Source organism: Homalodisca vitripennis, chromosome X (assembly GCF_021130785.1).
Source record: "Homalodisca vitripennis isolate AUS2020 chromosome X, UT_GWSS_2.1, whole genome shotgun sequence".
NCBI classification, from domain to species: Eukaryota; Metazoa; Arthropoda; class Insecta; order Hemiptera; family Cicadellidae; genus Homalodisca; species Homalodisca vitripennis.
In genome coordinates this window covers 102,483,295-102,497,594 of record NC_060215.1, presented here as the reverse complement: position 1 = coordinate 102,497,594, position 14,300 = coordinate 102,483,295, and the positions used below count along the sequence as shown (strand labels likewise).

The 14,300-nt window shown below is 29.7% G+C and overlaps 1 long non-coding RNA gene across 1 annotated transcript; it reads left to right on the top strand.

The window, feature by feature from the left end:
* Positions 1–3,534: 3,534 nt before the first annotated feature.
* Positions 3,535–9,895, top strand: LOC124369761. Its single transcript, XR_006923080.1, has 2 exons — positions 3,535–3,708; positions 5,386–9,895. It is a non-coding gene; the product is annotated as an uncharacterized LOC124369761 (long non-coding RNA).
* The last annotated feature ends 4,405 nt before the right edge of the window (positions 9,896–14,300 follow it).

The window sequence follows — 14,300 nt, the reverse complement described above, 5'->3', positions numbered from 1 at the left end:
GTTGGGTCGATTTGCACGAAAGATTATTGTATTGTCTTCTAACAAACTGTGTTGATTATTATTGAAGTAAAACTCTACATGTATAAAGCTATACTCATGAGCCTTGATGATTTGCAAGTAAACTAAACTTTGTGAACTGGTTAAGACAATTTCCTACAGATAATAATTCATTTAACTATGTACTCGTATATTTCCGGATGAAAGTACAGTAATCGGTATTTTCAATAACGTCTGACTGTTATAGTTTACAAGCATTTGACGTAAACTATTCATGGAGTTCCAACTAGTTTCTTGCAGCTTTAAGGTTAAAGAATTATGTTTAAAAACAGTAAGTGTTTTATACATTATTGATATACAACCAACATTTACGTACTGCAAATATTAGGAAAATAAACAATGTTGGTTGATGTTATATAGCCTTAACTTAATAATTTTAATGTACTAGTGATTTGTAAACAGCAATAATGTTAAAAACACCTTATGACAAGGGATGGATTTAACAATTAAAATCTTTTTCTCGAAATAACTATAATGAAAGTGAAATAACAAGTTTAAAAAAGAACCAAAAAAGGTTTTTAACGTCAATGAAAAGATTTGTTATATTTTAACTGAGTATAAAAATAGGTACTCTATTTGTACTATCGTAAATATTGTAGACAACTAACCGTAATTATTACTGGTAGGTGTAATACATTTATTTATAGTAATGTTTTCAAAGTTACTTGGAAATTATAAATGATTGATCCTTATAACTATATTACTGCCTAAAAATATTAATTCAATTTCTATCTATCCTACAAATATAATATTTCCCTCCGTCCAATATTACGTCATCTGCACAGAAATACATTAATCATAATCTTATTCACAGGTAAATGTTAACAGTTTTATATAACATCGTATCATTCTATGCATATACCATTAGTATTTGACCTTCTTGTAATGATTATAATTTATTGGAGCATTTTAAAATACATATTTAATATACCTGCAACCCAATAGTGGAATTTTATATGAGTTAAGGGTTTTTGAGAACAATAGAGCATTTCTTTCAGAAACAGCTCATATTGAGTGTTTCTAAACAACCTTAGGGAATAAAGAATCCTGCCTCTGACACAACATTGGAAATTGTGTAATCTCAGACCACACAATATAGGCAGTGGAGAAAGGCCCAGTGTATCTCTGGTGTCTCTTTCTTCCCTGGATTTTCTTCACAATATATTTAAATCCTTACACGTCAGTATGTGGAAAGAAGTTACTATTTAAACTTGAATATTTAATTTCCTTTTCTGATTTCATAATAAATTTATAACATATAATTGAAATTCTAATTTTATAAATGGACGCCAAATGCAAATCTAATTAATTAGAGGGCAATAAATAAATCTGCCCTTGAGTACCTGATCTGTCCAGTCCCTTACAACATCCAGAAACTAAGAATATTTAACTTTCGTTGTTTACGAACTTGAAATGGAACTTTTTTCTTCTATAAATAAAAAAATAAAAAAATGTGTTTCTGCAGTTTTAGTAAAAAAACCGTAATAATATGTATTTATATTTAAAGCTTTAAAATACTTTAAAAGCTATAACTTTGAATCATACCGATTTAGTATCCAGAATGATAATAAATCTTTATGTGAACAATATCCAGAATGATAATATGTCTTTAAGGCAACAATACAATTTATGAGAGTTATGAAATTAATTGAACAGCTTTACATTTTAATTGGCAAGTTTTATAATTTTGTATGTTTAACTTTATATTTTAACTTGTAATTCCTAATTTAAGCGCGTAACAACGCTCTGGTAGCATTTGTTTATTTTAACCTTCCATCGTTAAAAACAAACTTCAAACAAAGAACTCTACATAGATATGTCATAGAGACTTGAAAGCTGAAACATGTGTTCTTTTTTGTCAAAGGGAAAACTGTATTGATTTTTGGGTCAGAAGTTCAAATGAAAGTCCAACCCTATGTCTATTCATGTGGGGGTAACTCATTCGTTTTGTTCGTACGCTCTGTCAGGTCCTTCATACTTTGTTCTACTGGTTTATCTTAATTTAGATACCTTGTTTTGTAAGTTTCTTTTAATATAATATATTCTGCAGTTAAATTTCCTGCTCTCCCTCCTGTTCATCGTTTTATTTAATGGGAAAGATAACCTATCACGATATATCGGTTAGAAGCTTATTTACAGGGAAGTAAAATTATTAAATCTACTAAATTTTCCAGTATTTACCTGAAGATGAGGTCAGATTGCAGATCTCAAAACGTAGTGTTACTTATTTTTGTGTAACTGAACAATGGCTAGAAAAATCCTGTTTCCTTTATAAATAGAGTTATCTCACATAAGGGCGAAATAAAGACCTTTTTGGTAGCAAAATAAAAAGAATTCTTCCTTACAGCAAGGGTAACCTATATTAAAAGTTTAATGTTTCTTGAAAATTTCTATCAAAAGTTATCGCCTCGGATAAACACATATTTTAACTTTTAACCCTGAAATTGATAGGAAATCTTGGTTCCTTGAACCAAGAAGAACCTAAATATCTTGTCCTTAGGACCTTACTATAGAGAATTGTAGCACAGAAAAAGGAACAGACAAAAATATAGACGGGAGTTTCAATTAGGCAACGCCGGGTCCTTAATAGTTAGTGTATGATTTCATTAGTTAATGAATTGATCTATTGAAATTAACCTAGAAAATAATCAACTTTACCACCACAACATTTAAGGGTTCGTTACATTGTTCATTCTTTTTAAATCGGTTTCAATATATGCACTACTCAATTGTAAAACTATCCTTTCACTAGCAAATATTGTGGCATAGTTTCAACTACGTTTTACCATTCATTTCAGGGGCCTTATTACTTTCCTAGTTATTGGTCACTAAATCGATTTTTCTGTTAAACATAATTTTTCATCGACACCAACAATAATATATCATATTCAAATAAAAAAAATTTATACGTACTAAAAGTCCTGTATTATGTATACATCTTATACATGTTTTGCCATCAAATAATATATATTTTATTTCATTTAATAATTTTGTTAAGATATAATTATTTTATCCTTCTGATATTAAAAATGTACCATACAGATCGACAAAGTTCCATACTTAAGTAAGAAAACTTAGTAGGCACATTTGCTGTAAATACAATAGAGAACATGTCAATCATTTAAGTTAAATTTATTGGAGATGTTTAATAAAGCACTCGTAAGAGATGGGTCTATTAAAATTTGAATTACTTTTTGAACTCATTTTTACTTATTATTGAAAACTGTGTCATAGACGAATACATTATTTTAATTAGAAACGCATTTCTTTCTGGTTGGAGGACTTAATTAAAGAAACTAACATTGAAAAACTGCCAGTGAAAGTAACGTGAAAGTTCGTGTCTTGATGATATTTGTACAATGATAAGCTAATCTTAATTGCATTTCTCTGTGTGGTTGCATGGCCTCAAAGGTCGTCCACTACTTACGAGATTGAGAGTTCGTTAGTTGCCTACTTCGCTAGTAATGGTTTTGCTAATATAACAATCGAAGCAACTAGTGGCCTACGTGACTTGCAGAGGTCAGAGGTCTTCCCAACGTGGACTGATAATTGATTATCATTCACAGGATGTTGGGCTTGTCTGAACAGAACTGTTGTACATGCTGTAGCAAGAGGTTCGGCTCTTCTTTGCTGTAGATTACATGTGAAAAGGTAAGGCTTATGATCATTTTATAGTTAAACTATTAATTCCCAATTGGCTGAATAAAGGTTATAATAACTAAAATATGTAAAACACACCTCATATTTTCCTACATCAATTGGTAAAATAACGATAGTAATTATTATCAAAATATAATTTTCGTAAAATAATTACTTATTTATTTATTAGTGTATAGTAAATACTGCACATTTTGGGATCCATAAAATGTCTCATATTGAGTGTGTTACTTTTAACTACTTAAATAAATTTGTGTTAGTTCGCCATGTGGCGTTGCAACAAATTGACATAGTAAATACGTGGTTGGTTAAAGACACAATTTTAACAGAATATAAACTGTTTTTAAAGAATTAAATTTCATTAAAACTTATAAGTTTGAATATTAACAAATATTTTCCTGCTCCCACATTTTTTACATTTTTATTACATGATTTCCCGGGTAACTTGTTACATAAAATTTTTCGATTAATCTTAAATTTACAATACGCTGTTTTAATATTACTTTTGATATTAGAGATCACGCATTATTTTAATTAAAAAAAATATAGTTTGAAAGAATGGTACGATTTATTGCTCAATCCATCCCATTTTACTTGATAATGTGTAACAACTCTTATGTAAACTATCATCTCACTGTATTATTTATAGAAAACTTATGTATGTATTTTGTATCACTAAATAAATAAGTAATTTTTTATAAAGTGATGTAGCTTGCCAACAGTCTAGTTGAAAACGTTCGCACCACGAAGTAGTAAGTAATTTTATTGAACATTTTTGTAATCCAGTATTATAAGATTACTCTAATAAATTAAATATATTGTCATGACACGAGTCCGTATACCGTATTTAATAAATTCCATGTTGTAATGTGTATTGTCATAAATATTATGTACTTAAATATTATCAAGATTCATTGGCTGAGCTTATCATTCGTGGGGCTGGAAATATTCCATTTCTGTCCACCTGTCTATCCGTCTAACTGCCCGCACTATTATCTAGAATACTAACCTATAGACTTAAAATTTAGCATAAAGCTTCAGTGCACTATTTTATTAGTACCCTCCATAGCTTTCCGGAACTCTTACTATCTGAACAATGCTATGAAACTAAGATAAGGAGAAAATTTGAATTTATAATGCGTTAAGACATCTTGAGAAAGATTTCATCTGTAGACTTTGAATATTCTATCTGAAACTTCATTTAAATATACGCAACAATTAATTTTCTACAACAACAAAATAAACTATAGATTTGAGATTTCGCAAACAATCTCATTGAGGCTTATTACGCGCGCGAAGGTATCATTATTTTCTTTTGGCCTTTTGATAACAATTTTCCAAGAAAAATAGTTAGTTTATTTTAAAAGGATGTCATAAAAATATTGATGAAGTAACATAAATAATTACAGAGCTAATTAATTTAAGTATTTCAGTGCTCAGTTAATTAATAGAATTTAGTAATGTTTTAATCTAAGAAAGAAAACGGATTACTGAATCTTAAGAGTAGGTTGTTGTTGAATCATAAAATTGAAATATTATCCTACTTACACACTAAAAGTTTTTTACAGAAATGTTGGTATGTGGTGTAGAGGAAATAAACAACATAAAATTTTTTTCCAGTGCCTATGAGTATATGAACTTTTTTCATACTATTCATTCATGCCGTTGTAGGGTTTTTGCTATGGGCCTGAGCCAACTTCCCGCAACTCACTCGAAGACGACAGCCTGCCCGGCTACGTGCTAACTCAACTAACGGGCGTTCTACCGATCATGAGAAACCACTCGGTAAGTCAAAATGTATTCACATTTTTATGAATGAGTTATTGTTGCAATATTTTGAACATTCACCAAGCATAATACCAATACGTTATGTAAGGACAATTACTGTGTGGTATGTGTTTTACAACAATGCCCTGGTCGAGCTTGGAATGCTGACTTTTACTAGCCTCATATTTGCGGTATCATGCTATACAGCTGATTCAAGTGTGTCTCAGTTTAGGGTAGCAAAGCCCACAAACTAGAGGCCGGAACAGCGTTCGAAATCGCACAGCACAGATCTACTGATTTTGAATACTTGCCGTCTCAAGTTGGTGTAGGGCTAGTAAATAGGCTTCCTAAAAAGATCAAATATGTCAATGATCACAAAGAAGTTAAATATTGACCCAAAAATTTCCTAGTGTCAGGGGTTTTGTCTGCGTTAGCAAAATTGTGATGAGCTGCTGGGATATTATTTAGTAACAATGAAAAAATAATTTTTTTCTGACTCCTATTTTGTTATCCAAAGAAATGTGAGGTAACGATGACAAGTGACGCGTACCAAAATGTAATCTTAAATTGATGCTTACAGGTAAGATATATTCACATGAAATTGGATTTTATTAGTACTTAGTCTTTGACTTATATTATAAAGGACGCTTACAATACAAGTATTGTAAATTGTTTCCGGCAATAAATATTATTATTAAATATTGTAACTAAATGTTACATAAGCATTTTTCTACCCTTTCTGTCTTATCATGTAATAATTTAAATATATCTAATTGGTTATGTATTACTAATTCATCGAACTTAACAGTCCCGGCAATTTTGGAGGTATCAATGTTGATCTCTTGCTCATCAGTACATCATGTGACAGTGACGGAGGTTGTACTTGCCATCTACGAAAATTAAACCTCACCCACACGCTGTCATTCTGTGATTGACTTAAAAGAACCAATTTAACGAAATACCTTTTAATTTAATGCCATTTAATATATGATAAGAACACACTATTATTGTTGTTATTATTATTATTTTTCTCTGTCTTTCTTATCACGCATATTCCACAGTTTCCCAGTTTGGTTATAGGCTTTCCCACTGAAATCCGTTTATTCGGGTTTTAAAGTTGTTTAATGTCAGAGTTACTCTGGTTTAAATAGTTTAATTCAATGTTAATTTTAGTTAAAACTCGATAAGCTGCTGTTGTCTAACCTGTACACATCTTAGCATTTTACAAGTTTAGTAACCATGGCGTTAGGTTTTGGCATTATTAATGGACGTCATTGTCAACGGTATTATTTAGAGAATTGTGCCACGATATGGCCACACCATTGAACGTAAAATGTTTCAGTTGGATACCTTAAACCAACAATGAGTAATAAATAACATTAAAAAACTCCACACGGATAGTCATACAGTAAAACAAGCAATATATGACTATATATTTCTAATATGCCTCTTCTTGAGGAGCTGCCAAGAGTTCTTTGTTTTTATTTCTTTGTTCTTGTGTGTAAAGAATGTTCTCAGGCACACAAATCGTTATCTTTATTAATCGAAGTGGATATATGATTTCAAGGAGTAAACATTTTGTATAAAATGTAACGAGTTTCTACCTAATTTCTTATTCCCACAGTTTACCATCCTTTTTTTCATTTCAAAGTTACACATTAATTTCATAAATTTTTTTACATAATTGCCAAATACTCCGTATAGTTCCTTTCTTTTGTTCAACTATTTTCTCCGGAGTTAACTCAGAAACAGTGGATGGGAAACTAAACCATCATATCCATCTATCAGATTTTGGCGGCAAAAATTGTAATTTTGGATATATAAAGAAATCACAAGATTTTATTCTGTTTCCTAATGTTTTGGAAATTACATGAGGAATAATAAAGAAATTTCGTATTAAGTACTTAACTGAATAACCCTACTTAAGATTCTATTTAATTTGAATATGTACCGTCATTTCAACTTTTATATTGCATTTTCTACAATAAATTTTAAAAAGGTTATTGCTTTCAATAACAAAATATGAAAAGTGTTCTCATGAAATATTGAATGTTTTGTGCAATATTGACCTTTGTTGACTAGTTCGATTTAAAATGTTCATAATAAACAAAAGTACACATACCATATTGTAAATTTCTTCAAGGTTATACCTAGCTGCATAAGTGATCAAAGTCAAAACTTGAATAATTAACAATGAAAATATATATGCCATTTAACAGGGTTTTACCTCGGAATATAACCCTACAGATCGAGCGCAATTAAAGCGAAAGCTATTGATCATAAGAGATTGGTGACCTCAAAACATCATCGCTACCAATTATCTGATAAAACCAGAGTATTCCTTTGATAAGGGGGTCCCACTAGTTTTACTGGTTTTAAGTTAAAGTTCACTCCGAAACTAGAAAGAATATTATTTTAATATTTTATTTCGTATAGTTTTTAAATACACAATTGAGTAAATATTATTTAAATATTAACTTCAAAGGGAACATATACACATTTATGCAGCAAATATTCATTGTAGTTAAACCATTTTGCTGTGTTTGATTGAATTGAGTATCAAGATAAAACGCCTCGTATCAAGAGTTAAATCCGTAGCTTTTTAATTATGATAACTATTTTTGAAAAATTCCACATTGATTTCTTAGATTTTATGCAGTAAAAATGTTCGTTTCCTTTCAAATTTGTAAAATTAAATCTGCATAGTTTATCATTATGTGTATTTAAAACTTTAATGATACTAAAAATGGAAATAATTTATAAATGATAGTTCATTAAACTTTAAATATAGTACCTTAAACATTTTGTACGGAATCTATATACATTTGTATTTATAATTCATAGATATCGTGTCATGTATTTATATTTGTATTTTAAAGATATATAATACACAAGTCGTTCTTTTTATTCCACAGAGTTTTTGCATACTCTTCTAATATAACTCCTTTTTGTTACTCATGCTATAAATACATATATAATGGTTACTACAAATCTGTGAGAGTTGTTCATATTTGTACACCCTGTACTAATTTTATTTATTGCCTTAGATTTTGATACTGTATCGCTTTGCTAATCAAGGTTTTATATTATTATGTGTTGAAAGAAATTAAATTTTAATTGTTTGCAGGTAACTTTAAGAAAGTTTAATTGGCCACAAGTTGATCCAAAATTGTTGTTACAATATTTATATTGGTGAACAGTTTATTTTTTAAATTTCATTAGTATACGAAGTACATGTTAGTCCAACTGCTTGACAGTTGGTACGTATGTTATAATGTTTTTATTTCAAATTAAAATACGCATTTATTAATTGTACGCTTTTTAGGGTAACAGAAACTGTTTTATTTTTAATTTACTATAATAATATTACAACTTTATTACAGCATCTCAATCACAATTCATTAAGTTGACGTAAACGAAATTTTTCACAGGCTAAGCAATATTCTCAGGTTTTCAGTCATTTTCACGACCCGTTCAGTTTTACTACTGTGATAAAAGTTAAGGCATACATTTCCGCTTCACTTTATTTTCAAGTTTTATGTACATTACATCTGCACACGCTACATTCAAGCATACCACCTTATTGACAAAGCCAAATAGAGGTTCAAAATTTCAGTCGTAAACTGTCCAGGAAAATACTTATATTTACATAAATAAACAACGTCTTTTGATAGTACGTTATACAAAGTTTTTAAGTTGGATGTATTTGCAACAGCTACTGCGTTGTACGCTGACGTTTTATTGTTAGTGACTTCAATTGTAATTTACAAGTTAAATATGAAATATTTAGTGTTTTGTATTGGTGGTATCAAGTATAAAAGGTCTTGTTTTAGTATGCCAACTAAACTAGTTTTCGTAGTCCTTTCTTCTTACAAAAAAATCTCTATAATATTTAAATTGAAATAAAGTGTGCGGAACAAAGGCACCTGCACTTGCACTCAACAAATTAAATGTGAAAAATTAATTTTAGAGAAATTGCAGACTGTCTCTGTATAGATATAGTTTTGGAAATTTCGCTTCTTGTTTTGTGCGGAATTTTACGTATGTGTCAAATTTCTTTTTAAATATCGTCACAACGAAGTTTTAAGAATGCAAGGTTACGTCACTCAGAAAATAGAAATCGGAATCAGAAAATCTTCATCCTACATTTTTTGCGCCTCTTGAGTCATGGTAGTTTATATAAGGCAGTAAATGATAAGAAAGCCTTCATCCAAGTCGTTTCGGATGACGACTATTTTATTGCATAGAATAATGGATCTGATTAATTATGGTTGACAATATCACACCTACTCCAAGTTCATATCTCCTTTACCTCCTCACTCACTCCAAACTTCTTAAGTTTTACTGTAATAAAAGTTAATTCGGTTTGAAATGCTTGCATTAAAAATGTCGAAGCACTTTTTATTTAAATAGAGTGATATACGTTTTAATCCCCTAAAAATGCTTTGATGTCTGCACTCTACTCTCAAAAAGGAAAATTAATTTTTGATTCGTTTGCCAACTCGAATTAATTTCATAATATTTCTGTCATTCTTAACTTACAAAAGTAAGTTTTCGTGTTTAATCTTCCTTTAGCGCTGAGAGCTTTTAATATTTTATTTAATTTCAATAGAACCTTCAATATTTTATATATATATATAATTCATATATATATATATATATATATATATATATATATATATAATTCTTATATATATATATAATTCTTTTATATATATATATATAATTCTTTTATATATATATATAATTCTTTTATATATATATATTAGAACACGACGGCATAACTAAGGAGAGAGATGATAGATTAGACAATAATGCACGGCGTGTATGTCCGCGGTCCTGTTTCTTAACTCATTAGATCTGTTCAATTACTTGAAAATAAAAAGTACAAACCTATCCAGACAGGAGGCAAACGCCTCTGTCATTACTTTTACGAATACATAAACCGGTACGTGGTCCTAGTCTTCTATTTTATCATTCTAATCTCTTACAGTGACTGTGATTACTTCCTCCACTCGATCGTTATTGAACATAAAATTAAGGCTTATGGATAGAAGTTTTGCATTTTATCTAGTTGTTAATTCGTACCGCTTAATTATTTTCTTTGTGATTCTTGAACACGTTTATTTAAAGAAATATGAAGTGTATCAATATCACTATTCATCTCATAGCACAGTGCAATAGGGGGGATGCGAAATAAAGAATAGTGTTCTCCTTTCACTACGGTACGTACCTAAGGATTCAATCAGATCTATAGATGATTTTAGAGCTGCTCTTCATATTTATTTTCTTAGAAAATAAAGTTTTGCCGCTTTATCTTTCAATCCATCTATCAAATTGTATATATATATATATATATATATATATATATATATATATATATATATATTCTTGTGTTCGTGTGTATGTGACTGAACTCCTCCTAAACGACTGTGCCGATTTAGATGAAATTTTTTGTGTATGTTGAAGGGGATTCGAGAATGGTTTAGATTCATGATTTGGTCAGATTTAAATAGTTTAGTTAATTAATTTTTTATTATAAATTGTTTTTGGTGTTGGAGTGTTTTATATTGGATCCGACGGACTGCGCTACGACACGTAATACAAAGCAAACTGATACTTAACAACTTATAATTACTTTCATAATAACAACTGTTAATACTTTCAGCTGAAGTTCATCAAAGAGGCAGATACATTTGTTTACATTTCAAATTTTGAAAATTGTGAAGTGCTTGATCAGTAGTGTAATGCAGGTTTCATAGAAGACGTCATTGCCTAATTTTAAATTTAGATTTCACCAATGATCAATAAACTATCTAATGCAATGAAAATACTATTAAACGCTATTATGAAAACAACCTCATTGTACAAATCCGTGAATGTTTGCAAATAAGGTAATCGAATTTGGTTGGATCTAAGGTAAATTAAAAGATCCGAAAGAAGACGCTTTATGATCGAAATTGGTTTTCGTTGATACATTTTCTTGAAGAAACACTCCTCAATAATACTGGAAATATCTTGGACAGAAAAATATTTTTAACAGACCTAATTCGATTCTTTATAACCTAATTAGTTTATCGAGATTCATCCATATAAATTAATTGTACTAGATAAATTATCAACACCTAGCAAAAACCACGAAAGATAGAGGCAGGAAATATGGTACATACCTTCATAATGCGCCCAAGAGGCTAACGAACTTGATAGAAAAAGAATACGTAAATATAGTGTACTGTTTTTCAACGGTAAATTGCATGTGAAGCCGCGGGCAACTGCTAATATATATATATATATATATATATATATATATATATATATATATTTAAATAAGCAAAAATACAAAAGCAAAAAAGATTTAAAATATAAATTCTGACTTGTTAGTAAACAGGAGAAGCGTTTGACAAATGTTTTCTGGTTACTATTTGAAAAATATATTCTTGTACTTGCAGTTTTTGCACTCCTTTTCCAAATTCGATGAAAATATTATATAGATTTTCCGATTTTATTTAACAAACATAAATACATGGAACACATGGGAAAACAGCGGTTTATTTACCTCATATTATTTATGAAGAATAACTTTCATTCAATTACTATTCGCACCATAACAATCACTGTAAAAAATATATACTGTAATCTACAACACATTTGGAGTTTTATCTCTAAAGAAATATTGATCTCATTAGAACACAACTTTATTATTCAAATATAAAAGTATTGTCCTGAACCCCATATTATTCTTCATTCATGACATCCATCTCATGATATTTATTTCAAATTCTATCGTGTAATAAAAACACAATAATACCAAATACTCGGGATGAGTTTTATAACTTGATATTCATGGATATATTTATAATCTATTTAATTTAAACATTTTTATTCCATACTGGAAAATATTTCCTGAATTAGAACGTCATTGTCCATCTTCATATGAATAAACTGTAGACATTCATTTATATTAAACTCCTTTCAAGTCCTAGACATAGCAATGTTTTATTTTGTTTAAATCACTATATAACTACAATCGGATATCACCACCACAATTTAAAATAGTTATCACATTTATTCTGCAAATTTAGTATGTGTCCTGGGATTCTACATTATAAAGTGTCTCCTACTTTGATTCCGATTGTGTCAGTTTTATTTTGAATTCCGATTATGTTGCTTCCTAAAATGTATACATCAGCCAATTATTAGACTCATTCTCACAGAGTTTTAATTGTCGTAAATTTTATTTTCCCCATTTCAATACTAACTCATAACATGGTTTAAATTTAATAAATGTCCAAAACTTGAGTACCCAGTTGCACTATTTACACATGAATTAATAGTATGTATTTTACATAATTGTCCGTTCCATTCATTTTTATCTTCATTACATAAACAAGTGACAATGTTACTCAGGTTTCAAATGTACCTTTTACTCTTATTACATTGGGGGTCGTAAAGTATAGTTGTTTGAGTTTTTATTCCCAACTGAAATAGTTTATTCCTAAACTCTTCACTAGTGAAAAAAGCCGCGTTATCCGAAAATATTATTTCATACAGTCTAAAGATATTAAATATCCACTAATGATTGTAAATTATTTTATGAAATTATTTTACGAAGAGGTATTAACCAATCGAATTTCTAGTAGTTATCCACAGCCACCAGGATGTACTCGTTGAGAGATGAACTCTTGGATAGCTGTCTAAAAATATCAATGTATATTTTCTGCATCGCTCGTTCGCTGAAATGGTAGTTTAGATTTCCTTTATCTCTCCAATTACTCGCCTTGTCACTCCACCATCACAATTCATTTTAACTTTGTTTATAGTAAACTTGTTAATGCAAGATTATAAAAGTACTGCATTACATTCCTCGTTGTTTTATTTATGCCTAAATGACATCCAAAACTTTTCTCTTGATAAAATTTGAAACTGTCACAAATAAAGTCCTTAATGGAACTAACTCACTTTTCCGTGACTTGGCACATAAATAGAATAAAATGTTTTTATTTTTATAAAAGTTTCTTTCTCCTTTTTATTTACTGGATTAATTTAAACAACAAATTCTATTGTTTATCAGCGATATCCACACGCAAAAACGGTTCAAACTTACGATCAAATGAGTTCTGTACATTATTCACAATTTCACTAAGTTTTCATCATATTTTTCACTAAATTTATGTAACATCTCACCATCAACTTCATATTTGTGAACATCCTTGAGAGATAATTAGCTGTCACATTTTGCTCACCTCTTATATGCTGTACATTAAATGGCAAACACAATACTTTTTCAACCCACCTCCCCAGTTTTCCAAGTTTTTTGTGGTGCGACAAAACTCAGCTTAGTGAACTATTGTTAGTGATAAGGTTGAAGTGACCCACTTCTCTAGGTATTCTCTGAATTTATTGTTGAAAAACACCACTGACTATGCCGCCTTATGGTAAGTATGGTAAGTAGAATAATAGGCCTCCATTTCACCATTATCATCCATTTGTAATAAGCATTGGTTCAGTTCTAGTTGATTGCGCCACACTTCAGATAGATAAGTAATTAATTTATCATTGTTCGGATGATTTTTAACTTTCTCAAAAAGCTTGTCTTTTCCTTTTTTATTTTCGCACATATATAATTATTCATCCACGGTTTAATTTTGACTAAACTTTCTCTAGCATTACGTTTTTCAACTTTACATTCAGAAATGACTGACAGAAGCTTACTGTGAAAAGTATAAAATGCATAGGACAGGTTTTTGTCACTGCAAACATCTTTCCTATCTACACTATCTAGAGTTGTTTTCAGTTTGACGTAATCAATACGATAAGAA